Below are 26,141 nucleotides of genomic sequence, written 5' to 3'. Positions count from 1 at the left end.
ATGTCTGTAGTGTAGCAGTATCAGAATTGATAGTTAGGCTGTTCTGTTGGTGCAAGGCACCAGGCATAGTACCACATGTTATGTCTGTTAAAATGGCTTTCAGATGATTTGGGGTCAATTCCATGTACTATAATACAATTGAACTCACTCTCTACATTTGAACTGCTAGCTACACACCAACATGTTACACAGTACAGTGGCACCATAAATAATAATCCCTTCATCAGAATATATAATGAGACAGATGGAAAAGTCGAGAGATTAGTTGGATCTCTAACACATCAACAACGACAAAACGGAATGAATCAACATAAAAGCTGGCCACATGCCTCCCTGCCTAAAACATACACTGCTGTCGGAGGACCGTTTAGGGTTGGTATGGGCAGAGTTGTGCATTTAGTTATACTTGTATTTAAGAGCATTTGGAGGCTACGGAAGGAGAGTTGTATGGCAGATGAGGTGCCATGGACTATAGCCGGAACCCAGCTATAAAACCAAATGAGGCAAGGAAACATTGTGTTTAGCCCTCCCTGCAGACACATCCTAGGACATTATTCAGGACGATGGTAGCTCCGCTCCCTCAGTCTAATGAAGTATCATTCTGCAGTGGGAAGGATGTGTTGCTACTGTACTCACAGTGACGGAGTCTCTCACTGACACACACCTGTCGCAGGCTACTTCACTCTGCACACACACACACACACACACACACACACACACACACACACACACACACACACACACACACACACACACACACACACACATACACACACACACACACACACACACACACACACACACACACACACACACACACACACACACACACACACACACACACAGCTGCAGCCTGTAGTGGTACTCTAGGGATTGTGTGTGATAGCAGATAGATCTTTACAGCACCACAGTCAGCACACACACAGTGCATCCCAAATAGTGCACTATCCTATGGGCCCTGGTTGAAATTAGTGCACTATATAGGAAATAGGGTGCCATTTGAGACACAGACACAGTCCCATCAGCAGAACAGCCAGTGGTTAATACTGGACCGTGTCCCTCTGTTTAGCCTGTGTTTTATCTAATCATGCATATCCTAATGCTTTTCGCCTGAGCAGTAACAGAGGCACAGGGAATTAAGAGCCCAGTCACAGTGCACCTTTCCATAATGTCATCTGGATGTCTGTGAAGAGGGAATGAACAGAGGAAGCATGTATGCGCACGTACACGAATGGAGACATGCACACAAACATGCGCGTAAACACACACACAGAATTGGTTCTGCTTGAAGTAAATATCTCAGCTCTGCCACGAGATTCAAACAATAGTCTCACAATGGCTAAATCAACTTTAGCAAGCGATAACGAAGAGAAAGAAAGCTGTTAATGATCAGACTGTGCAGTGTTGGAGAAGAGAGAGAAAGAGAGGGACAGCTGGGAGTTTGAGTGCTGCTGTGGCATTAGCTCTCCGTCCCTACAGCCTGGGAACGAGACAGAGAGAGAAAGAGAGAGAGACAGAGAGAGAGAGAGATAGAGAGAGAGAGAGAGAGAGAGAGAGAGAGATAGAGAGAGAGAGAGAGAGAGAGAGAGAGAGAGAGGGAGAGAGACAGACAGAGAGAGAGAGAGAGAGAGAGAGACAGACAGACAGAGAGAGAGAGAGAGAGAGAGAGAGAGAGAGAGAGAGAGACAGACAGACAGAGAGAGAGAGAGAGAGAGAGAGGTAGAGAGAGACAGAGAGAGACAGAGGTAGAGGGGTAGAGAGGTAGAGAAAGCATGAGGCCTGCCTGTCTGCAGCTCACCACCAGAAAAGACCTCTGCATCAAAAATAACAAAACACCCCCAGAGAGCTTCAGTACCAGGTTCACTGTATTTCTCCAGAAGGGAGTGAATACTGAATACACCAGAACAGCCATTACACTGCCTGTGCCCCAAATTGCACCATATTCCCTACATACACTCTTAGAAAAGAACCTAAAGGGGTTATTTGGCTGTTCCCATAGGAGAACCCTTTGACGACCCCATTTTAGTTTCAGGTAGAACTCTTTTGGCTCCAGGTGGAACACATTTGGTTCCATGCACAACCCTTTCCACAGAGGATTCTACATGGAACCAAAATGGGTTACACCTGGAACCAAAAAGGGTTCAGCAAAAGGGGACAGCAAGAACCATTTTGGAGCCCTTTTTTCTAAGTGTAGTGCACTACCTTTGACAAGGGCCCATAAGGCTCTGGTCAAAAGTAGTGCCCTATATAAGGAATATGTGGCATTTGGGACTCACACATGCTGAATGAGTGAGTATAAGCAAAACTGCAGCGGACCGGACAGCAATCAAGAAGCTAGACCCAGTGACCCATTCCCCACTCAGAGAACACTATTAACAGGCAATTTGGAGCCAGAAATCAATACATGCACTGGAGTCCTACCAATCTGTTCCCATTAATAATGGATCCAGCCACTTACATGTAGACTCTTATTTGTTGAGTAGGATTGGAGGTGATTGGAGTGGGGCAATACATTGCATTAATGTGGTTTGTTGCACTATTAGCAACATACACTGAGTACACCAAACATTAGGAACACCTTCCTAATATTGAGTTGCCCCCCCCCCTCTACAAGGTGTCAAACATTATGTCCAATATTATAATTAAACACTCAGAGACAACACAATAAAAACTGGAGAGGACACTTCACAATCACATCAGGTGAACTGTGCCATTTTAGGTGGGTGAGACTATGTTCTTAATGTTTTGTATTCTTACTGCATATTATCATACAGTATGGTCAATATCGATCTCTACTTTAAATTCATTTATTTAGCCAAATTTGAAATAGTTTTTTGGTTATTGCAAGCATCAATACTTTTGGTGGGAAACTACTACATTAATTGTAATTTGCTATTTCAGTACAGGACTTTTTTGTAGCTTACAATTGATTAACTATCAATAAAGAATATAATTTGAGAGAACTACCTCAAATAAACTTCCCATAAATAAAAACCGGAGGTGAGAACTTGAAGAACTGAAGACAGTTTCAGAAATGTTTTCAGAAATAATGTTGTAGAGGTCTCGGCGGTCTCAGGCACTGCATCGCAGCGGCGTCGCTACAAACATGGGTTTGATCCCCGGCCGTGACGCAGCCGGCCGCGACTGGGAGATCCATGATGCGGCGTACAATTGGCCCAGTGTCGTCTGGGTTAGGGGAGGGTTGACCTTGTCCCATCTTGCTTTAGCGACTCCTTGTGGTGGGCCGGGCGCTTGCACACTGGCTTTGGCTGTACGATGTTTCCTCTGACATAATGGCGTTGCTGGTTCCGAGTTAAGCGAGCAGTGTGTCAAGAAGCAGTGCAGCTTGGCAGGGTCATGTTTCAGAGGACGCATGGCTCTCGACCTTCACCGCTCCCAAGTCCGTACGGGAGTTGCAGCAATGAAACAAGACTGTAACTACCAATTGGATATCACGAAAAAAAAGGGGGTCAACAAATGATGTTGTAACTACACAGACATATCACAAAAGTATGGTTTTAAATAAAAAATGAATTCTGCAACATTTTAAATGTTGGCCTCATGTTCTAGAGCTCTAGCTTCTATGTAGGTTGCAGAGCTCTGGCATCTCACCAAAACACCAACTACTTCTCTCTGCAGCCTTTTATCCAAACCTCCTCTGGCTATAGTGAATCATTTTCTAGAATAAACCATATTGGTTATGAGCTCATTGCTTCATGGGTGGTTTAGCTGGAATGAGCAGTTTGTTTTCATCATTCAATTACTTCCATAAATGAAGGCAAAATCAACAGGATGGACAGAACAGGATAGTGGTCTTCAGGGGATGGCTGCAGCTCAGAGTCTTTCCTACTCTAAACCAGGGGTTCCCAAACTGTTTCACTCTGGGTCCCCCTTCCAGCATTGGGGAACATCACGCATCCCCCCCTGCATGAGCATGCAAGCACCACATTTACTTAGATGGGCAAAAGTACAGTTCATGACATAAACTTGGCAGCCCTGAATTACCCAAGTGGGTTCTACAAATTGTCGGTGGTGCAGGGTCAGTTAGTCTGATGCAGTGCAATGCTTTGAGACCTAGTGAAAAGTGCCAAATAAATGCTATCCAATATTATAGGACACATCAGCGTCATTTTAGGTGGTTGGGACGTATCCTGGACCTAGAGTAAGATTACATCATATACCGTATGTATTTTCTCTCTCTTACTAGTCCCAAACATGTCTTAAGGTTCTGCTCTATGTCTTCAAGGACATATAGAGAATAACTATGTGGACTGGGCTCCTTCAGCATGTTTAGAAGACACACTATAGTTTTCCCACCGCCCAGAACAAAACATCGCTCATCTCTATCTCTCTTTCTTTCAGAGAAAATCAATAATTCAACAGAGGAGTGAATCCATTCTGAGATGAACCACATGTGAAATTACCTTTTCTTTATTCCCCATTGTGAAGTGCATTAAAGTAATGGTCCTCTCCAAACGGACTTGAAGAATGGCAGGATAGTGCACACATTACCTTTGTCCCAAATGGCACCCTATTCCCTATATAGTGCACTCGTTTTGACCAGAGATCTATGGGGCCTTGATCAAATGTAGTGCACTATAACGGGAATAGGGTGCCATTTGGGAAACACACATGATCACCAGGGTTTCCAATTCTCCAGCTATTGATGCTGGCTCCTCTCCACACCGCCATGAATACATATTATAGAAACCTTACCGATGTTGCTGGATGGCAAACTCATATTCATTGTGAAGCGTTCTCTCTCGTGTGGATGACTGCCGTGATGATTGTCAGGTAAATGCGTGTCGGTAATGCTTGGGCATGTAGAGAAAATCTTTTGGCATCCGCGAACAGACACAAACATTATTACATGAGATAACTAGGCCTAGAGAACGTTGTGGTTTTAATATCGTTGAAATGAACTTGTATCATCAGTCTGATTATACTATTGTTATTGTATCGCATTGTTCTCAGAGATATGAATTATAATGTACCATTTAGGCTGTCACTGTAATTGCTCTTATAAAAGCAATAGGTGAGCAGGATTATATCTCAGACCCATTTAGAAAAAACAGACAATCAAACAGTGAAAAATGGTGACAAATACAAATAGGTCACTGGGTAGATTGTCTCAAGGTGTGATTTCTACTTGCACTTCAATGAGAGTCCAGGAAACTACCACCCTGTAAGGACAGGACACACAACATGGGCCCTATCTACTAAAATACTAATTTGGTGCTTGTCGATGGTACCTGATAATATGTGTTTAGCCAGGGCTTGGGGGCATCCCAAATGACACCCTATTCCCTTTATAGTGCACTATATTTAACAAGGGCCCTTCAAAAGTAGAGCACTATATGGAACAGGGTGCCATTTTGGAGGCGGACTTTGTCTCTGCACTCTGCTGTGATCCGAGTCATCAACAACAGAAACATTTCCTCTTTCCTCTTCAGCTTTAAACCCGTTGACCCTTCTGAAACGCTGCATGGACAGAATCTCTGTTAAGTGCAGCTTTAAGTGGAAGACAGGTATGAGAGGGCTCCTAGCCTGCCAGGAAATTGCCATTAAAGGATTGTTTTAGGCTCACAGGTTTACAAAAAGATTGCAGGATCACACAGATATTGATCCATTGACTGTTGTATTTACATTGGCCTGGAACACAAAGAGATGGCCTCATGGTGACACTATAAAAGCTTACTGATTTAAGAGTGGGCTGCATGTTGCTGTTCAGAATGTTAGCCCCAGTGATAGTGTGTGTGTGTGTGACACCAAAAAGCCTTTCCTGGTCTAAAGCCTTTTAGTTTACAACCGGTCGTTTCAAATATCGCATTGTCATTCCCCACCACACGCTTGTCCTACAGGACCCTTTTTCTCATCTGGGCTGGAAAAAAACAGAATGTAATGGTGTCTAGGCAGACAGCCAGATAGTCAAATGTTGTGCAAGGTGGAGGGGAGCTGTGTTTCAAAGGCAATTCACAATGACAAATGACAAAAGTTTCAAACAAAGTATCTTATTTGCTAAGAAAGTCTCATTAGGAATTGGAGTAGAGAGATCCGGGGCTAGAGGATAGAGCAGCCATGCATACCACCGTCTGATCAGTCACACTGACAGTTAACAATCACAGCTCTGCTCTCTCCGTGTGCTCTCCCTCTCCACCTCGCTCGAAGCCTCCCAGGCACTACAGGTAACATCCATTCAATTCAGTCAATACGCACCACTAAATAGAAGATAAAAAATAATATTCTCCCTCCTCCCCTTCAGCCTTCCTACCATTCAGTGTGGCTCAAATGGCACCCTCTTCCCTATACTGTCCACTACTTTTGACCAGAGCCCCGTAGAGTTTGCACTACATAGGGAATAGTGTGCCCTTTGAGGGGCAGCTTATGACACTGGGGGAAGTAAACAAGGGTACTTCTTTTAACTGAGTCATTCAATAAACAGACAGGCTTCGCAATAGAAAAGGAATCTATTCAGTTGTTCAGAGTGCGATATTGTTTGCCGCTGGTAGGGATACAATACCTTACATCAATGTAAATATATACAGAACAATGCCTGTATTATAGTGTGTGTCCATATTAAAAAACGGGACCACCATCCATTACACCACCGACATCATTATAAAAATAAACTGTAAAGATGAATGCAAAAAAAAGCTTGTAAAAGAAGCACACTACACAGACTAGACTATAAAGTATACACAACTGCTGTATGCTCAAGGCATCGTATGATCAATTGTTTATGTCTACACAACACATTAAACTATACAACTGGTTCTGATGTTTCTTCATGATGGAACCTACAGTCGTGGCCAAAAGTTTTGAGAATGTCACAAATATTAATATTAAAGTCTGCTGCTTCAGGGTCTTTAGATATTTGTGTCAGATGTTACTATGGAATACTGTATAATAAGTATAATTACAAGCATTTCATAAGTGTCAAAGGCTTTTATTGACAATTACACGAAGTTGATGCAAAGAGTCAATATTTGCAGTGTTGACCCTTCTTTTTAAAGACCTCTGCAATCCGCCCTGGCATGCTGTCAATTAACTTCTGGGCCACATCCTGACTGATGGCAGCCAATTCTTGCATAATCAATGCTTGGAGTTTGTCAGAATTTGTGGGTTTTTGTTTGTCCACCCGCCTCTTGAGGATTGACCACAAGTTCTCAATGGGATTAAGGTCTGGGGAGTTTCCTGGCCATGGACCTAAAATATCGGTTTTGTTCACTTAGTTATCGCCTTATGGCAAGGTGCTCCATCATGCTGGAAAAGGTATTGTTCGTCACCAAACTGTTCCTGGATGGTTGGGAGAAGTTGCTCTTGGAGGATGTGTTGGTACAATTCTTTATTCATGGTAGTGTTCTTAGGCAAAATTGTTAGTGAGCCCACTCCCTTGGCTGAGAAGCAACCCCACACATGAATGGTGCCAGGATGCTTTACTGTTGGCATGACACAGGACTGATGGTAACGCCCACCTTGTTTTCTCTGGACAAGCTTTTTTCCGGATGCCCCAAACAATCGGAAAGGAGATTCATCAGAGAAAATGACTTTACCCCAGTCCTCAGCAGTCCAATCCCTGTACCCTTTGCAGAATATCAGTCTGTCCCTGATGTTTTTCCTGGAGAGAAGTGGCTTCTTTGCTGCCCTTCTTGACACCAGGCCATCCTCCAAAAGTCTTTGTCTCACTGTGCGTGCAGATGCACTCACACCTGCCTGCTGCCATTCCTGAGTAAGCTCTGTACTGGTGGTGCCCCGATCCCACGGCTGAATCAACTTTAGGAGACGCTCCTGGCGCTTGCTGGACTTTCTTGGATGCCCTAAAGCCTTCTTCACAACAATTGAATCGCTCTCCTTGAAGTTCTTGATGATCCAATAAATGGTTGATTTAGGTGCAATCTTACTGGCAGCGATATCCTTGCCTCTGAAGCCCTTTTTGTGCAAAGCAATGATGACGGCATGTGTTTCCTTGCAGGTAACCTTGGTTGACAGAGGAAGAACAATGACTCCAAGCACCACCCTCCTTTTGAAGCTTCCAGTCTGTTATTCAAACTCAACCAGCGTGATCTCCAGCCTTGTCCTCGTCAATACTCACACCTGTGTTAACGAGAGAATCACTGACATGATGTCAGCTGGTCCTTTTGTGGCAGGGCTGAAATAAAGTGGTAATGTTTTGGGGGGGATTCAGTTCATTTGCATGGCAAAGAGGGACTTTGCAATTAATTGCAATTCATCTGATCACTCTTCATAACATTCTGGAATATATGCAAATTGCCATCAAACAAACTGAGGCAGCAGACTTTGTGAAAATGTATATGTGTGTCATTCTCAAAACTTTTGGCCAGAACTGTACTGTGTAAGTATATTTGGAACAAATAATTGTCAGAACAGTACACTGAATACAGTAGTCAAGCTACCTCTATCAAGATTATGATTAGCATCTTTGTGTTTGTGTGTGTGTGTGTGTGTGTGTGTGTGTGTGTGTGTGTGTGTGTGTGTGTGTGTGTGTGTGTGTGTGTGTGTGTGTGTGTGTGTGTGTGTGTGTGTGTGCATGCATGTGTTGTGTTTGACGCACAGTATATACCCTGAGCATACCAAACATTAGGATACCTTCTGCCCTCAGAATCAATTTGTCTGGGCATGGACTCTACAAGGTGTCAAAATCTTTCGACAGGGGTGCTGGCCATGTTTACTTCAATGCTTCCAACAGTGTCAAGTTGGCTGGATATTCTTTAGAAGCTGGACCATTTTTGGCTGAAAAACCCAGCAGTGCTGCAGTTCTTGACACAAACCAGTGCGCTTGGCACCTATTACTATATCCCGTTCATAGGCACTCAAATCTTTTGTCTTGCCCGTTCACCCTCTGAATGGCAAACACACCATCCTTAAAAATCATTATTTAATCTGTCTCCTCCCCTTCATCTACACTGATTTGAAGTGGATTTAACCAGTGACATCAATAAGGAATCATAGCTTTTACCTGGATTCACCTGGTCAGTCTATGTCATGGAAAGAGCAGGTGTTCTTAATGTATTGTGTATGTGAACAAGAGAAATTCATCAGGGAGAAGGGACTCCTACCTTCACAACACACCCCCTCCTGCCTTCACAACACACCCGATCCTACTTTCACAACACACCCGATCCTACCTTCACAACACCCACTCTCCTCCATTCACAACACACCCGATCCTACCTTCACAACACCCCCCCTCTTCCCTTCACAACACATCCCCTCATCCCATCACAACACCCACCCTCCTCCCTTCACAACACACCCAATCTTACCTTCACAACACACCCGATCCTACCTTCACAACACCCACCCTCCTATCTTCACAACACACCCCCTCCTCCCTTCACAACACACACCCTCCTCCTTTCACAACACACCCAATCCTCCCTTCACAACACACTGCCTCCTCCCTTCAAAACACACCCCCTCCTCCCTTCACAACACACCCCCTCCTCCCTTCACAACAGACCCCCTCCTCCCTTCACAACACACCCCCTCCTCCCTTCACAACACACCCCCTCATCCCTTCACAACACCCCCCCTCATCCCTTCACAACACACCCCCTCCTCCCTTCACAACACACCCGATCCTACCTCCACAACACACCCAATCCTCCCTTCACAACACACCCCCTCCTCATTTCACAACACACCCCCTCCTCCCTTCACAACAGACCCCCTCCTCCCTTCACAACACACCCCCTCATCCCTTCACAACACACCCCCTCCTCCCTTCACAACACACCCGATCCTACCTCCACAACACACCCAATCCTCCCTTCACAACACCCACCCTCCTCCCTTCATAACACACCCCCTCCTCCTGTTCACAACACACACCCTTCCCCTTCACAACACATTCCCTCCTACCTTCACAACACACACCTTCCTCCCTTCACAACATACCCAATCCTACCTTCACAACACCAACCCTCCTCCCGTCACAAAACACCCCCTCCTCCTGTTCATAACACACCCTCCCCCTTGACAACACACCGCCTCCTCCCTTCACAACACACCCCCTCCCCCCTTCACAACACACCGCCTCCTCCCTTCACAACACACCGCCTCGTCCCTTCACAACACACCCCCTCCTCCCTTCACAACAACCACCCTCCTCCCTTCACAACACCCACCCTCCTCCCTTCACAACACACGCCTCCTCCCTTCACAACACCCACCCTCCTCCCTTCACAACACACCACCTCCTCCCTTCACAACACCCACCCTCCTCCCTTCACAACACTCCCCCCATCCCTTCAGAACACACCGCCCCCTCCCTTCACAACACACCCCCTCCTCCCTTCACAACACACCCGATCCTACCTTCACAACACACCCGATCCAACCATCACAACACCCACCCTCCTCCCTTCACAACACCCACCCTCCTCCCTTCACAACACCCACAATCCTCCCTTCACAACACACCCCCTCCTCCTGTTCACAACACCCACCCTCCTCCCTTAACAACACACCCCCTCCTCCCTTCACAACACACCCCCTCCTCCCTTCACAACACACCCCCTCCTCCCTTCACAACACACCCCCTCCTCCCTTCAAAACACACCCCCTCCTCCCTTCACAACACGCCCACTCCTTCCTTCACAACACACTGCCTCCTCCCTTAACAGCCCACCCCCCTCCCTTCACAACACACCCCCTCCTCCCTTCACAACACACCCGATCCTACCTTCACAACACACCCGATCCAACCATCACAACACCCACCCTCCTCCCTTCACAACACCCACCCTCCTCCCTTCACAACACCCACAATCCTCCCTTCACAACACACCCCCTCCTCCTGTTCACAACACCCACCCTCCTCCCTTAACAACACACCCCCTCCTCCCTTCACAACACACCCCCTCCTCCCTTCACAACACACCCCCTCCTCCCTTCACAACACACCCCCTCCTCCCTTCAAAACACACCCCCTCCTCCCTTCACAACACGCCCACTCCTTCCTTCACAACACACTGCCTCCTCCCTTAACAGCCCACCCTCCTCCCTTCACAACACACCACCTCCTCCCTTCACAACACCCACCATCCTCCCTTCACAACACACCGCCTCCTCCCTTCACAACACCCACCATCCTCCCTTCACAACACACCGCCTCCTCCCTTCACAACACACCCCCTCCTCCTGTTCACATCACCCACCCTCCTCCCTTCACAATACACCACCTCTTCCCTTCACAACACCCACGGCCTCCTCCATTCACAATACACCGCCTCTTCCCTTCACAACACACCCCCTCCTCCCTTCACAACACGCCCCCTCCTCCCTTCACAACACCAACCCTCCTCCCTTCACAACACACCACCTCCTCCCTTCACAACACCCACCCTCCTCCCTTCACAACACCCCCCTCATCCCTTCACAACACAACGCCTCCTCCCTTCACAACACACCCCCTCCTCCCTTCACAACACACCCCCTCCTCTCTTCACAACACACCCCCTCCTCCCTTCACAACACACCCCCTCCTCCCTTCAAAACACACCCCCTCCTCCCTTCACAACACGCCCACTCCTTCCTTCACAACACACCGCCTCCTCCCTTCACAACACACCGCCTCCTCCCTTCACAACACACCGCCTCCTCCCTTCACAACACACCGCCTCCTCCCTTCACAACACACCTTCTCCTCCCTTCAAAACATTCCAGATCCTCCCTTCACAACACTGGGTCAGTCTATGTCATGAAAAGAGCAGGTGTTCTTTATGTAATAATGTCACAACACACCCCCTCCTCCCTGGCATAATGTCTCTTCTACTGGAGCCAGCAGACAGGCAGACTGGTCCATTGGCATGCAGTACATCTAGAGAAGTTGTTAGAGGCCTGTGAGATGAGGTGCCATGGACTATAGCCGGAACCCAGCTATAAAACCAAATGAGGCAAGGAAACATTGTGTTTAGCCCTCCCTGCAGACACATCCTAGGACATTATCCAGGACGATGGTAGCTCCGCTCCCTCAGTCTAATGAAGTATCATTCTGCAGTGGGAAGGATGTGTTGCTACTGTACTCACAGTGATGGAGTCTCTCACTGACACACACCTGTCGGTCGCAGGCTACTTCACTCTGCACACACACACACACACACACACACACACACACACACACACACACACACACACACACACACACACACACACACACACACACACACACACACACATATAGCATAACCTGTAAGGCATGTATGTCAGTAACGCATCTTGCGCTGAGCTGCAGTAGAGAAAAGGGCCAGAAGGAGAGATGCATTCATGGCCATGGAGCAGTGGACTGAAGGAGAGATCATACATACATGGCCATGGAGCAGAGGACTGAAGGAGAGATGATACATACATGGCCATGGAGCAGAGGACTGAAGGAGAGATGATACATACATGGCCATGGAGCAGAGGACTGAAGGAGAGATGATACATACATGGCCATGGAGCAGAGGACTGAAGGAGAGATGATACATACATGGCCATGGAGCAGAGGACTGAAGGAGAGAATACATACATGGCCATGGAGCAGAGGACTGAAGGATAGATGATACATACATGGCCATGGAGCAGAGGACTGAAGGAGAGATGATACATACATGGCCATGGAGCAGAGAACTGAAGGAGAGATGATACATACATGGCCATGGAGCAGAGAACTGAAGGAGAGATGATACATACATGGCCATGGAGCAGAGGACTGAAGGAGAGATGATACATACATGGCCATGGAGCAGAGAACTGATTGAGAGATGATAGATACATGGCCATAGAGCAGAGGACTGAAGGAGAGACTGTGCTAGGGGCAGGTGATGCATTTCCTCCCGATGGAGACTTGCTCTGTGATAGGCTGCCTCAGCAGGAACCAAAACAACGTAGGAGGGAGCTGGATGCTACCCTGTGTCTGTGCATCTGTGTGTGATTGGGAATGGATTTAAGGATTATCAAGATGTGATACACTCTCCAATTAGTGGTGTACTCCTCTCCTGCTCAGCTGGCTCTTGACTGCCCTGGCAGGACGATGTGTTTGTTTATCCCTGGCATATTAGCCGCCATGCTTTGTTGGTTCGGGACATGACCAACTGATAAGCACTGGCATCATTTAAACTGGATTATAGACTCCCAAACACACGCACGTTAGTGATGCACGGGCCAGCTGTTTGTTCACCCACACCCGCTCGTAATTGCTAATAACCCATCCGCAACCGCCCGGCTATATGTGATACAGCAATACATCTGAGGCCCTCACCTGATAATATAGAAAATGCGCTGTACAGTTTTGGTTTATAATCTCTGACATTTTGGTGTGCTATTTGTTAGTCAACTTGTCTATAGATACATGAAGCTTCTCTTCTGTCATTACTTGTTGCCCTAGAATACTAAATAAACCGCTGTTACCCAGAATAATGCCATAAATCGATAGAATGAATGCTTCAATCTAGTTGACATCGGTAAAGTTCTCTTTCGTCTCTGCTTCTCTCGCGCAGCAAAGAAAATAGTATGTGGTATTTCTAAAATGTACTGTAGCATGCTTTAAACACCCGGGTGTCATACTCATTTTGGCTTCTCATGAAGTAAGAATGAATAGTACGTCAACAGTAGAACCTCATCCTCCAGCCCCTGATAAAATACTGTCTGAATGCAGCAAAGCATCAGTGTGTGAGAAATTCAATCATTTGAAAAACCTCCATTTGGAAAGAGCCTGAATGGTACGGCAACACCAGCAGTCATGTTTGTTCTGATAAATAATACATTGTTCTTTTCTGCTCTCTGCACTCTCTGTTGACAGCACTCAAAACTGCCTCCCACTCACACAAGTCTGGCAGAAGTACCACACAACGACTTGAAAGGTGACGGGAAAGGGAGACAACGAGCGATAGGAAAAAAGAGATTCTATTTTGCAGATCATCATGCGAACACGACCTGGGGGAGCAGCGAGCACAAAGACTTCACACAGTTAGCCTGCTGCGCTGTGGTGCGGAAGAGGTCTAGAAGATGGGGTGGGCAGAGAGAGAAAAGGGACAGATCCACAAATATTCCCACATTGGGGACTCTGTGGCTCTCTGACTGAGTGTAGGGGTTGCAGCAGCACTGTACTGTAGCAGAGAAAATTGTTTCTCCAAAGCCTCGCCTCAGAACTGAGGATATATTGTGCAATATTCGCACTGCTTAAATTCACTGGAACAGAGACAGTGTTAGTGAGAAATAATATATGCCCTGCAAATGTTTCATCGGCTCTGTCTCTGGCCAAAAGTAGTGCACTACTTAGGGAATAGGATGCCATTTCATATTTCATACTGTTCTAGAGCAGGTATTACATCAGGCAGCCAGGTGAGATGTACCTGTTCTGCATGCTCACAAACACATTCCCAGAACATTAATAAGACAAGTATGTCTAACAAATCCTCACAAAATGTTATCTGCGGGATTCTAAGAACATTGTTGTAGGAGGATTCCAGCAGTTATTTTGAGTAGCTACACATTCCTGATGATTTGCTAGGCACCAGCGTTGCTATGCAGATCACTACATCAGAGCATCTGATGACAAGTGAAACGAGAGAGTTTTTTATTTGCCTGCTCCCTTGAGAAATCACAGATACACTGTAACCTAAGTCTAACACACAAAACATAAGGAGCCACATAAGCCATTATATGTTTTTTGAATCCTATAGACTATGTGTGTGTGTGTGTGTGTGTGTGTGTGTGTGTGTGTGTGTGTGTGTGTGTGTGTGTGTGCGTGCGTGCGTGTGTGTGTGTGTGTGTGTGTGTGTGTGTGTGTGTGTGTGTGTGTGTGTGTGTGTGTGTGTGTGTGTGTGTGTGTGTGTGTGTGTGTGTGTGTGTGTGTGTGTGTGTGTGTGTGCGTGCGTGCGTGCGTGCGTGCGTGCGTGCGTGTGTGTGTGTGTGTGTGTGTGTGTGTGTGTGTGTGTGTGTGTGCGTGCGTGCGTGTGTGTGTGTGTGAGGTTTATGACGTGAGAGGGCCAGTGAGAGGTGCAGTCAGGGCCCCTGTGGAGCAACTTCCTTCTAATGAGAAACACACACTGTAGTCCCCAGGCTTTCCAGCTTCCTGGCCTGACAGACACACTGTAGTCCCCAGGCTTTCCAGCTTCCTGGCCTGACAGACACTCTGTAGTCCCCAGGCATTCCAGCTTCCTGGCCTGACAGACACACTTTAGTCCCCAGGCTTTCCAGCTTCCTGGCCTGGCAGACACACTTTAGTCCCCAGGCTTTCCAGCTTCCTGGCCTGACAGACACACTTTAGTCGCCAGGCTTTCCAGCTTCCTGGCCTGGCAGACAGGGCAGGAGAAGCTACCCTGCAGTGGCTTCACATGTTGTCAGCCCAGCCCACACAGACACACTTTCATACTGTACAGTTAAAACCAGACCTAGGTTTTAATGGTATTTTTCTTCCATCAATAGTTCAGCTATGTTTGATCGAGCTTGCCAGGCGTAATGTAACAAATAGAATAGTCCCAAAAGTTGTGACGGAACAAAACAATTCAGGCCCCTGTGTGATGTCTTCCACTTTCCTATCAGTTGAAATTACACAATTATTGGTGCCATAAAAAGCAGAGGTCTTACGTGATAAGACACTTGTTTATCAGGTACATTGACCTCCGAAAGGATCAACAGCCTCTGTCTAAATCCTAAATGGCACCTTATTCCATATATACTGTAGTGCACTATTTTGGACCAGAAACCTGTGGCCCCAGCTCAAAAGTAGTGCACTATAAAGGTAACAGGTTGCCAATTGGGATGCAACCTCTGGCTCAGCTCAGTAGGAGAGCAAATGTCATAGGTGACATTCCTAAACACTTCCAAACCGGAGGCCTAATTTGAAATGATCTTAGTGAATGGCTTACATGGATCTCTTGATGTTTAACTCACCAGATGAAATCTATTGTTTTCCACGTAATCAAATATCTTTATCCGTCTCTTTTTACTGCCATATTGCACAACACCAACAATATAGTCAACAAGTTGCAATAGGAAAATAAAAGCTATTGTGATTTACTTGCTGGTGTGAAGTCATGGAATGTATTTTATGGCATTGGGAAGATAAGTGTTGTGTAAGAGTACTGAATAAAACATTATAGGGAGCATATTAGAGAGTTTCAGTGTTAAGTGGACATTAATTAAGTGATAATGCCAGAGAAGCCGGGGTTTGGAGGATATATTGGCATGGGTGTTGTTCGGCAAACTGTGCCAATATATCCTCCAAACACCGGCTTTGAATGCATTATGACTTTTATGCAATAAGTTACAAACATATTCAAATAATGACTGTCATTAAAAACTTAATTTTTATGAAATCATTCTACTATTTCATCTGTCCACGAGATATGGTCCCGACACAAGTACAGGGCTGCTACTCAAGCCGGCTGGTCGTTCGTTCTATTGCTTCGGTTGCCAGAAACGCAACCCAGTTGTTAAGCATTTTTGTTCTAAATCTATGGATGCAACCCAGTCATTCATTCTAAATGTTCCATTGCCATGATGGCTAGCAATGTTCTTATCCCTTGCTTGCTAGCTAGCCAACTTTGGTTAACAGCATTCGCATTCGCGTTTGTTTAATCTTTTTTCTTGTGAATATTTTTTGATACACCCACAACAATGAGCTAATGATGTGCGATTTCACCTGGCATAGAACATGTGCTCTCTCACCATTCCACTATTCAAAATAGATAGCCAACAACACAGCTAACACAACCACTTCAAACTGAAGCTGGAATGACAGAAAACAAACTGCATTTCGTGTTTTTCTATTGATGTTTTCTTTGTATACAGTTGAAGTCGGAAGTTTACATACACCTTAGCCAAATACATTTAAACTCAGTTTTTCACAATTCCTGACATTTAATCCTAGTAAAAATTCCCTGTCTTAGGTCAGTTAGGATCACCACTTTATTTTAAGAACGTGAAATGTCAGAATAATAGCAGAGAGATTGATTTATTTCAGCTTTTATTTATTTCATCACATTCCCAGTGGGTCAGAAGTTTACATACACTCAATTAGTATGTGGTAGCATTGCCTTTAAATTGTTTAACTTGGGTCAAACGTTTTGGGTAGCCTTCCACAAGCTTCTCACAATAACTTTGGTGAATTTTGGTGAATTTTCCTCCTGACACGCCTTTTCAGTTCTGCCCACAAATGTTCTGTAGAATTGAGGTCAGGGCTTTGTGATGGCCACTCCAATACCTTGACTTTGTTGTCCTTTAGCCATTTTGCCACAACTTTGGAAGTATGCCTGGGGTCATTGTCCATTTGGAAGACCCATTTGCGACCAAGCTTTAACTTCCTGACTGATGTCTTGAGATGTTGCTTCAATATATCCACATAATCTTTCTTCCTTGTGAAGCCATCTATTTTGTGAAGTGCACCAGTCCCTCCTGCAGCCAAGCACCCCCACAACATGTTGCTGCCACCCCTGTGCTTCACGGCTGGGATGACGCTCTTCGGCTTGCAAGCCTCCCCCTTTTTCCTCCAAACACAGAGATGGTCAATATGGCTGAACAGTTCTATTTTTGTTTCATCCGACCAGAGGACATTGCTCCAAAAAGTACGATCTTTGTCCCCATGTGCGGTTGCAAACCATAGTCTGGCTTTTTTATGGTGGTTTTGGAGCAGTGACTACTTCCTTGCTGAGCGGCTTTTCAGGTTATGTTGATATAGGACTTTTTTTTACTGTGGATATATATACTTTTGTACCTGTTTCCTCCGGCATCTTCACAAGGTCCTTTGCTGTTGTTCTGGGATTGATTTGCACTTTTCGCACCAAAGTACGTTAATCTCTAGGCGACAGAACACGTCTCCTTCCTGAGCGGTATGACAGCTGTGTGGTCCAATGGTGTTTATACTTGCGTACTATTGTTTGTACAGATGAGTGTGGTACCTTCAGGCATTTGGAAATTGCTCCCAAGGATGAACCAGACTTGTGGAGTTCTACAATTTTTTTCTGAGGTCTTGGCTGGTTTCTTTTGATTTTCCCATGATGTCAAGCAAAGAGGCACTGAGTTTGAAGGTAGGCCTTGAAATACATCCACAGGTACACCTCCAATTGACTCAAATGTTGTCAATTAGCCTTTCAGAAGCTTCTACAGCCATTACATCATTTTCTGGAATTTTCTAAGCTGTTCAAGGGCACAGTCTTAGTGTATGTAAACTTCTGACCCACTGGAAATGTGATACAGTGAATTTTAAGTGAAATAATCTGGATGTAAACAATTGTTGGAAAAATGAATTGTGTCATGCACAAAGTAGATGTCCTAACCGACTTGCCAAAACTATAGTTTGTTAACAAGACATGTGGTTGAAAAACGAGTTTTAATGACTCCAACCTTAGTGTATGTAAACTTCCGACTTCAACCGTACATCCATAACAATTATGCTGAATCATGATTCCACTGGCTGAGAAAAGCTGCCAGCTATGACTCCCATAGGACAACTGGAGATCAAATTTCAATATTGAAACAATGTTGGAGAAAATGTTGGAGAGACAGACAGCAAGGTTATTGCAAATCTCCACTGTTGAAAACCAAATTCTAGTCTAAAGATAATGCCAAGATGCTTTTTACAGTGTAGATCTAGTATATACAGAACATTTCCTGGCTGAGCTGATGAGACAGTGGAATGCGCTGTCAGAAGGAACAGAATAAATAAGCATTTCAACATCATAGATTTAGCCGGTGGTAAGTTATTAATTATAAACTGGGTGGTTTGAGCCCTGAATTGATTGGCTGAAGGCCATGGTATATCAGACCGTATACCACATGTATGACAAAACATTGATTTTTACTGCTCTAATTACATTGGTAACCAGTTTATAATCGCAATAAGGCACCTTGGGGGTTTGTGGTATATGGCCAAAATACCACAGCTAAGGGCTGTGTCCAGTCACTCCGTGGTGCGTCGTGCATAAGAACAGCCCTTAGCTGTGGTATATTGGCCACACCTCCTCGGGCCTTATTGCTTAAATAGAAACTGTCTGGAATGCGGTTTTAACCAATCATTATCCAGGATTAGACCCACCCGTTGTATAATGTGATAGTACTGTATTCAAACACATACTTAATCACATTCTTAAGATAATTGCAATACTTGAATCAACCTAAGATATTAACAAACATACTGAATGTAACAGTAAAGGTAGCATAAAAGAGGGGTTCAGTGTTGAATGGACATTAAAAGTTTATGGTACTAATTACTTGTTTTAAAATAATCATCTTTATCATACTTTTTTAAATCAATTAACATTACAATTACAGCAATGTTAGCTGGTGACATCATGGTGTAAGCTTCTGATGAGAATGTGTGTCAGTAAATCTAACCAGTTTTAGACACAGTAGGAGAGAGGGTTTTTCTCTTTTCAGAATCACTCTAATTCTTTCTGGCAGCCCTAGCTATTTTTAAGCCTCTTCTTGCATTGCTAGCTGTCTTCCCTTAAGACTATAAACTCTTTTTGTGTCGACAACACATTTTTAGACTCGCCGATGTGCAACCACACCGAGCACCTAACTGTGATCTGACAGTGAGTGTATGTACCCCATCCTTCCTGAACAACACACATACACACATACATACACACACACACACACACACACACACACACACACACACACACACACACACACACACACACAGTGAGGAGCGACCGGGAATTTTCCACTTTCTGTCTTATTAATTCCTTCCATTAGAAATCCTCCTAAATTTGACGTGAAGCATGTCATGTTCATTAGAGAGAGTGCTGCTCCCCCCTAGGATGCTGTGCAGTAATGAGATCACTGTGTGTGTGTGTGTGTGTGTGTGTGTGTGTGTGTGTGTGTGTGTGTGTGTGTGTGTGTGTGTGTACGTGCGTGCGTGCGTGTGGGTGGTTGTGTGTAACACTAAAATGGGGCTCTCAGGAGAAAACCCCAAACAACATGATTGCATTAGCATGTCTGGTTCACGGGTTCACCCTCTTTGTTGTCTAGCTACCTCACCCCAGCCTTGACCTCCACATACTGTATATAAATCAAGACTAATAAATGTGATTTATTATTGCATGTATTAGTTACCATGATACAATATTCTACTTACTAACTTGTAAGTGTAAGACATTAATTCAACTTCTTCAGGATTGGTGGGTCCCCTGTGGGATGGTTGAGCTAACTTAGGCTAATGCAATAAGCATAAGGTTGTAAGTAACAAGAACATTTCCCAGGACATAGAAATATCTGATATTGGCAGAAAGCTTAAATTCTTGTTAATCTAACTGCACTGTCCAATTTACAGTAGCTACTACAGTGAAAAGAATGTGGGCAGTCTTGATACAACAGTTTGAACAGAAATGCAAGAGTTCATTGGATCAGTCTAAAACATTGCACATACACTAATGCCATCATGTGCCCAAAATCTAAATTGCACCTTGGGCTGGAATAATACATTATGGCCTTTCTCTTGCATTTCAAACTGATGGAACAAAAAAAATACAATGTTTTTGTCTGTATTACCTTCTATCAGATCTAATGTGTTATATTCTCCTACATTATTTTCACATTTCCACAAGCTTCAAAGTGTTTCCTTTCAAATGGTACCAAGAATATGCATTTCCTTGCTTCAGGGCCTGAGCAACAGGCAGTTAGATTTGGGTATGAAAATATTACATTTGTCTTGTTTTTTCATTCAAGTCATCATCTCATCTCTGTAGATCTGCTGCCTATGCTGTCTGACAAAATCACTATTTTAGTAGAGCTTCAAAGTAAATAAGGCACACTTTTATGACTACTGAATACCAACTATCAATCACTTAGATCTTGTATTTTCAATATATATACCTTGCGAAGCAACAACTGCTCTCTATATCCACTCACCATCACGCGATATTCTGTCTTTTCCATTTCAGGCATAAAATAAACGCAGGACAAGTAAATGAGCCATGGATTATGGTAACTGTAGTTAATTACCACGTTTAATGCGCTAATCTATGTTGAATATTAGCCTGTTGGAAACTACAACTCCCTACCACATTGCACAGTTCAGGCTGGATCAAATTTATCTCTAGAGAAATTGCAATGTGCAATGGTGAAGAAAATGCACTGTTCAAAGGGTAGCAAAAAAGCCAGCTATGCTGTACTGTAGTCACCCTGGGGTAGCATGGACATCAACCATGTTTGTTTTGTCAACAGAGAGAAACAGTTGACATTCCTAGGCTAGGGAAGGTGGCCTGATCTCTACTCACTGTAACAGGTGTGCTAGTATACCTGCATGTGTTTTATGCATTGTACTGCACTACTACAACCACTAACCTACTGCACTACTACTAACCTACTGTACTGCACTGCTACTACTACTACTACTACTACTAACATATTGTACTACTGTACTGCACTACAACTACTATTAACTTACGGTACTACTGTACTGCACTACTACTACTACTAACCTACTGTACTACTGCACTGCACTACTACTACTACTACTACTAACCTACTGTACTGCATTACTACTACTACTAACCTACTGCACTACTGTACAGCACAACTACTACCACTAACCTACTGTACTACTGTACTGCACTACTACTAACCCACTGTACTGCACTACCACTACTACTACTAATCTACTGTACTACTGTACTGCACTACTACAACCACTAACCTACTGCACTACTACTAACCTACTGTACTGCACTGCTACTACTACTACTACTACTACTAACATATTGTACTACTGTACTGCACTACAACTACTATTAACTTACGGTACTACTGTACTGCACTACTACTACTACTAACCTACTGTACTAATGCACTACACTACTACTACTACTACTACTACTAACCTACTGTACTGTACTGCACTACTACTAACCTACTGTACTGCACTACTACTACTAACCTACTGTACTACTGTACTGCACTACTACTAGCCTACTGTACTACTGTACTGCAGTACTACTACTACTAACCCACTGTACTACTGTACTGCACTACTACTACTACTAGCCTACTGTACTACTGTACTGCACTACAACTACTACTAACCTACTGTACTGCACTACTACTACCACTAACCTACTAACCTACTGCACTGCACTACTACTAACCTACTGTGCTGCAATACAACTAACCTACTGTGCTAGACTACTACTAGTACTACTAACCTACTGTTCTGCTGTACAGCACTACTACTACTACTACTACTAACCTACTGTACTGCACTACTACTACTACTAACCTACTGTACTGCACTACTACTACTAACCTACTGTACTACTGCACTGCACTAACACTAGTACTACTAACCTACTGTACTGCACTACTACAACCACTAACCTACTAACCTACTGTACTGCACTACTACTAACCTACTGTACAACTGTACTGCACTACTACTACTACTAACTTATGAACCTACTGTACTGCACTACTTCTTACCTACTGTACTACTGTACTGCACTACTACTAACCTACTGTAATGTACTACTAATACTACTAACCTTCTGTACTACTGTACTACAGTACTGCACTACTACTACTAACCTACTGTACTGCATTACTACTACTACTAACCTACGAACCTACTGTAATGCACTACTACTACTAACCTACTGTACTACTGTACTGAACTACTACTACTACTAACCTACTGTACTACTGTACTGCACTACTACTAACCTACTGTAATGTACTACTAATACTACTAACCTTCTGTACTACTGTACTACAGTACTGCACTACTACTACTAACCTACTGTACTGCATTACTACTACTACTAACCTACGAACCTACTGTAATGCACTACTACTACTAACCTACTGTACTACTGTACTGAACTACTACTACTACTAACCTACTGTACTACTGTACTGCACTACTAGTACTACTAACCTACTGTATGACTCTACTGTACTGCACTACTACTAACCTACTGTACTACACTACTAGTACTACTAACCTACTGTACTACTGTTCTGCACTACTACTAAGCTACTGTACTGCACTACTACTACTACTACTAACTTACTGTACTACTGTACTGCACTACTACTATTACTAACCTACTGTACTGCACTACTACTAACCTACTGTACAACTGTACTGCACAACTACTACCACTAACCTACTGTACTGCACTACAAGTAACCAACTGTACTACTGTACTGCACTACTACTAACCTACTCTAATGTACTGCTAATACTACTAACCTACTGTATTACTGTACTGCACTACTACTACTACTAACTTATGAACCTACTGTACTGCACTACTTCTAACCTACTGTACTACTGTACTGCACTACTACTAACCTACTGTAATGTACTACTAATACTACTAACCTTCTGTACTACTGTACTACTGTACTGCACTACTACTACTACTACTAACCTACTGTACTGCACTACTACTACTACTAATCTACGAACCTACTGTAATGCACTACTACTACTAACCTACTGTACTACCGTACTGCACTACTAGTACTACTAACCTACTGTACTACTGTACTGCACTACTACTAACCTACTCTAATGTACTGCTAATACTACTAACCTACTGTATTACTGTACTGCACTACTACTACTACTAACTTATGAACCTACTGTACTGCACTACTTCTAACCTACTGTACTACTGTACTGCACTACTACTAACCTACTGTAATGTACTACTAATACTACTAACCTTCTGTACTACTGTACTACTGTACTGCACTACTACTACTGCTACTAACCTACTGTACTGCACTACTACTACTACTAACCTATGAACCTACTGTAATGCACTACTACTACTAACCTGCTGTACTACCGTACTGCACTACTAGTACTACTAACCCACTGTACTACTGTACTGCACTACTAGTACTACTAACCTACTGTACTACTGTACTGCACTACTACTACTACTAACCTACTGTAATGCACTACTACTACTAACCTACTGTACTACTGTACTGCACTACTACTAACCTATTGTACTACACTACTAGTACTACTAACCTACTGTACTAATGTACTGCACTACTACTAAGCTACTGTACTGCACTACTACTACTACTACTAACCTACTGTAATGCACTACTACTAACCTACTGTACTATTGTACTGCACTACTACTACTACTAACTACTGTATTACTATACTGCACTACTACTACTACTAACCTACTGTACTACTGTACTGCACTACTACTATTACTAACCTACTGTAATGCACTACTACTAACCTACTGTACTACTGTACTGCACTACTACTACTACTAACCTACTGTAATGCACTACTACTACTAACCTACTGTACTACTGTACTGCACTACTACTAACCTATTGTACTACACTACTAGTACTACTAACCTACTGTACTAATGTACTGCACTACTACTAAGCTACTGTACTGCACTACTACTACTACTACTAACCTACTGTAATGCACTACTACTAACCTACTGTACTATTGTACTGCACTACTACTACTACTAACTACTGTATTACTATACTGCACTACTACTACTACTAACCTACTGTACTACTGTACTGCACTACTACTATTACTAACCTACTGTAATGCACTACTACTAACCTACTGTACTACTGTACTGCACTGCTACTACTACTAACTACTGTATTACTATACTGCACTACTACTACTACTAACTACTGTATTACTATACTGCACTACTACTACTACTGCTAACCTACTGTATTACTATACTGCACTACTACTACTAACTTACTGTATTACTATACTGCACTACTACTACTACTAACCTACTGTATTACAATACTGCACTACAACTACTACTAACCTACTGTACTATTGTAATGTACAGGTAACTGCCAAAATAAAGGAAACACTTGAGCAAATGATGGATGCAAAGTGTAAAAGCAGGTGCTTCCACAAAGGTGTGGTTCCAGAGTTAATTAAGCAATTACGATCCCATCCCCAATGACGGGATGGTGGCCCGAGTTCACAAGTTAGGGAACCACTGGACTAGACTCAGATTCCTACTGTATACTTGAGAGTACTATTCCTACTGGTACTTGAGAGTACTAGAAGTAGTCTCAATAGGTAAGACCCCTGCCATTGTGTGCCTTGTGTGCCATTAGAAGAGAAAGGTTGGTTGGTTGAGGATGGGTTAGAACAACAGGAATGCTGAAAAGGCTGCGTGATAGAGAAGCTCTTAGAATCACTGGAATTCATTCACTGAATAAGAAGCCCAGAACAAACAGAGTGAGAGTGTTCCTTTTGAACACAAAACACTTTCCTCAGAACACAAAACCTGAAAGGGTTCTCAAGACTCCACACTATTTCCAGACTGTCTCAAGTCAGATATCTCAACATTTGTAAAAGCAGCGAGAGATTGGAGAGATTCCACAAGACAACATCTCATGATACTAATGTGAGTGAACAGCAGAGAGAGATCAGACACCGGCACTGCTGACGGATCACAACAGGATGGATCATTAGATAGCTAAGATCTGTTTTGGTTGGGAGAGATAGATATAACAGTGAACAAACAGAACACTTAGTTCAAGCAGGGATTTGATTCATTTCATGTGTCACAGCATTGTTTCCTTAACATCCTCACTTTACAAAGTGATAAATGTAGGCCTCGTGCCTACAACACTTTGTCTCTGGAAAATATCTCTGCAAAGCCATACTACTACATGCCAATAGAGGAGCAATCCCAGAAAGCAACAGTGGTTGATGTCAAATGAACCCGTTTACAACCAGTTCTACAGTCTTGTATTGACGTCATTTCAATTTTGACAATAATGACTTAATTTGGATCGTAGGAAATAGAAAGGAGGGCGGGTCAATCGCTGGCCATAAAACACTGCACATTCCTCTCTGGTGTATCTCAGGTGCAGGTATCCACAGAAAGAGAATTAGAGAATCTCTATGGTGAATATCCAAGGTTTAGGACTAGGCTTAATCTGGGTCTAGGAAATCAGCCTTACAGTCTATGGAAAAGACCACCCCAAGCTATACAATAACAGGCAGAATATTCTCTATGGAGGTCATATTTTAGACTGTCAGTGTAAATAAGAATTTGTTCTTAACTGACTTTGCTAATCAAATAAAGGCTAAATAAAATACAAATATAAATATAATGGTGTTTATTCACTGTCTGCGTGGTAGATGT

At 43.7% G+C, this 26,141-nt stretch overlaps 1 protein-coding gene across 4 annotated transcripts in view; it reads right to left on the bottom strand.

Annotated features, from left to right (window-relative positions):
- The window catches only part of LOC139409406 (protein tyrosine phosphatase receptor type Fa), a 424,559-nt gene that overhangs the window by 267,572 nt on the left and 130,846 nt on the right, over nt 1-26,141 (bottom strand). The window lies entirely within an intron of this gene.

The sequence above is a fragment of the Oncorhynchus clarkii genome, chromosome 5 (genome assembly GCF_045791955.1).
Source record: "Oncorhynchus clarkii lewisi isolate Uvic-CL-2024 chromosome 5, UVic_Ocla_1.0, whole genome shotgun sequence".
NCBI lineage: Eukaryota > Metazoa > Chordata > Actinopteri > Salmoniformes > Salmonidae > Oncorhynchus > Oncorhynchus clarkii.
Note: the sequence above shows the minus strand (reverse complement) of the source record. Positions and strands in the feature narration are given on the sequence as shown.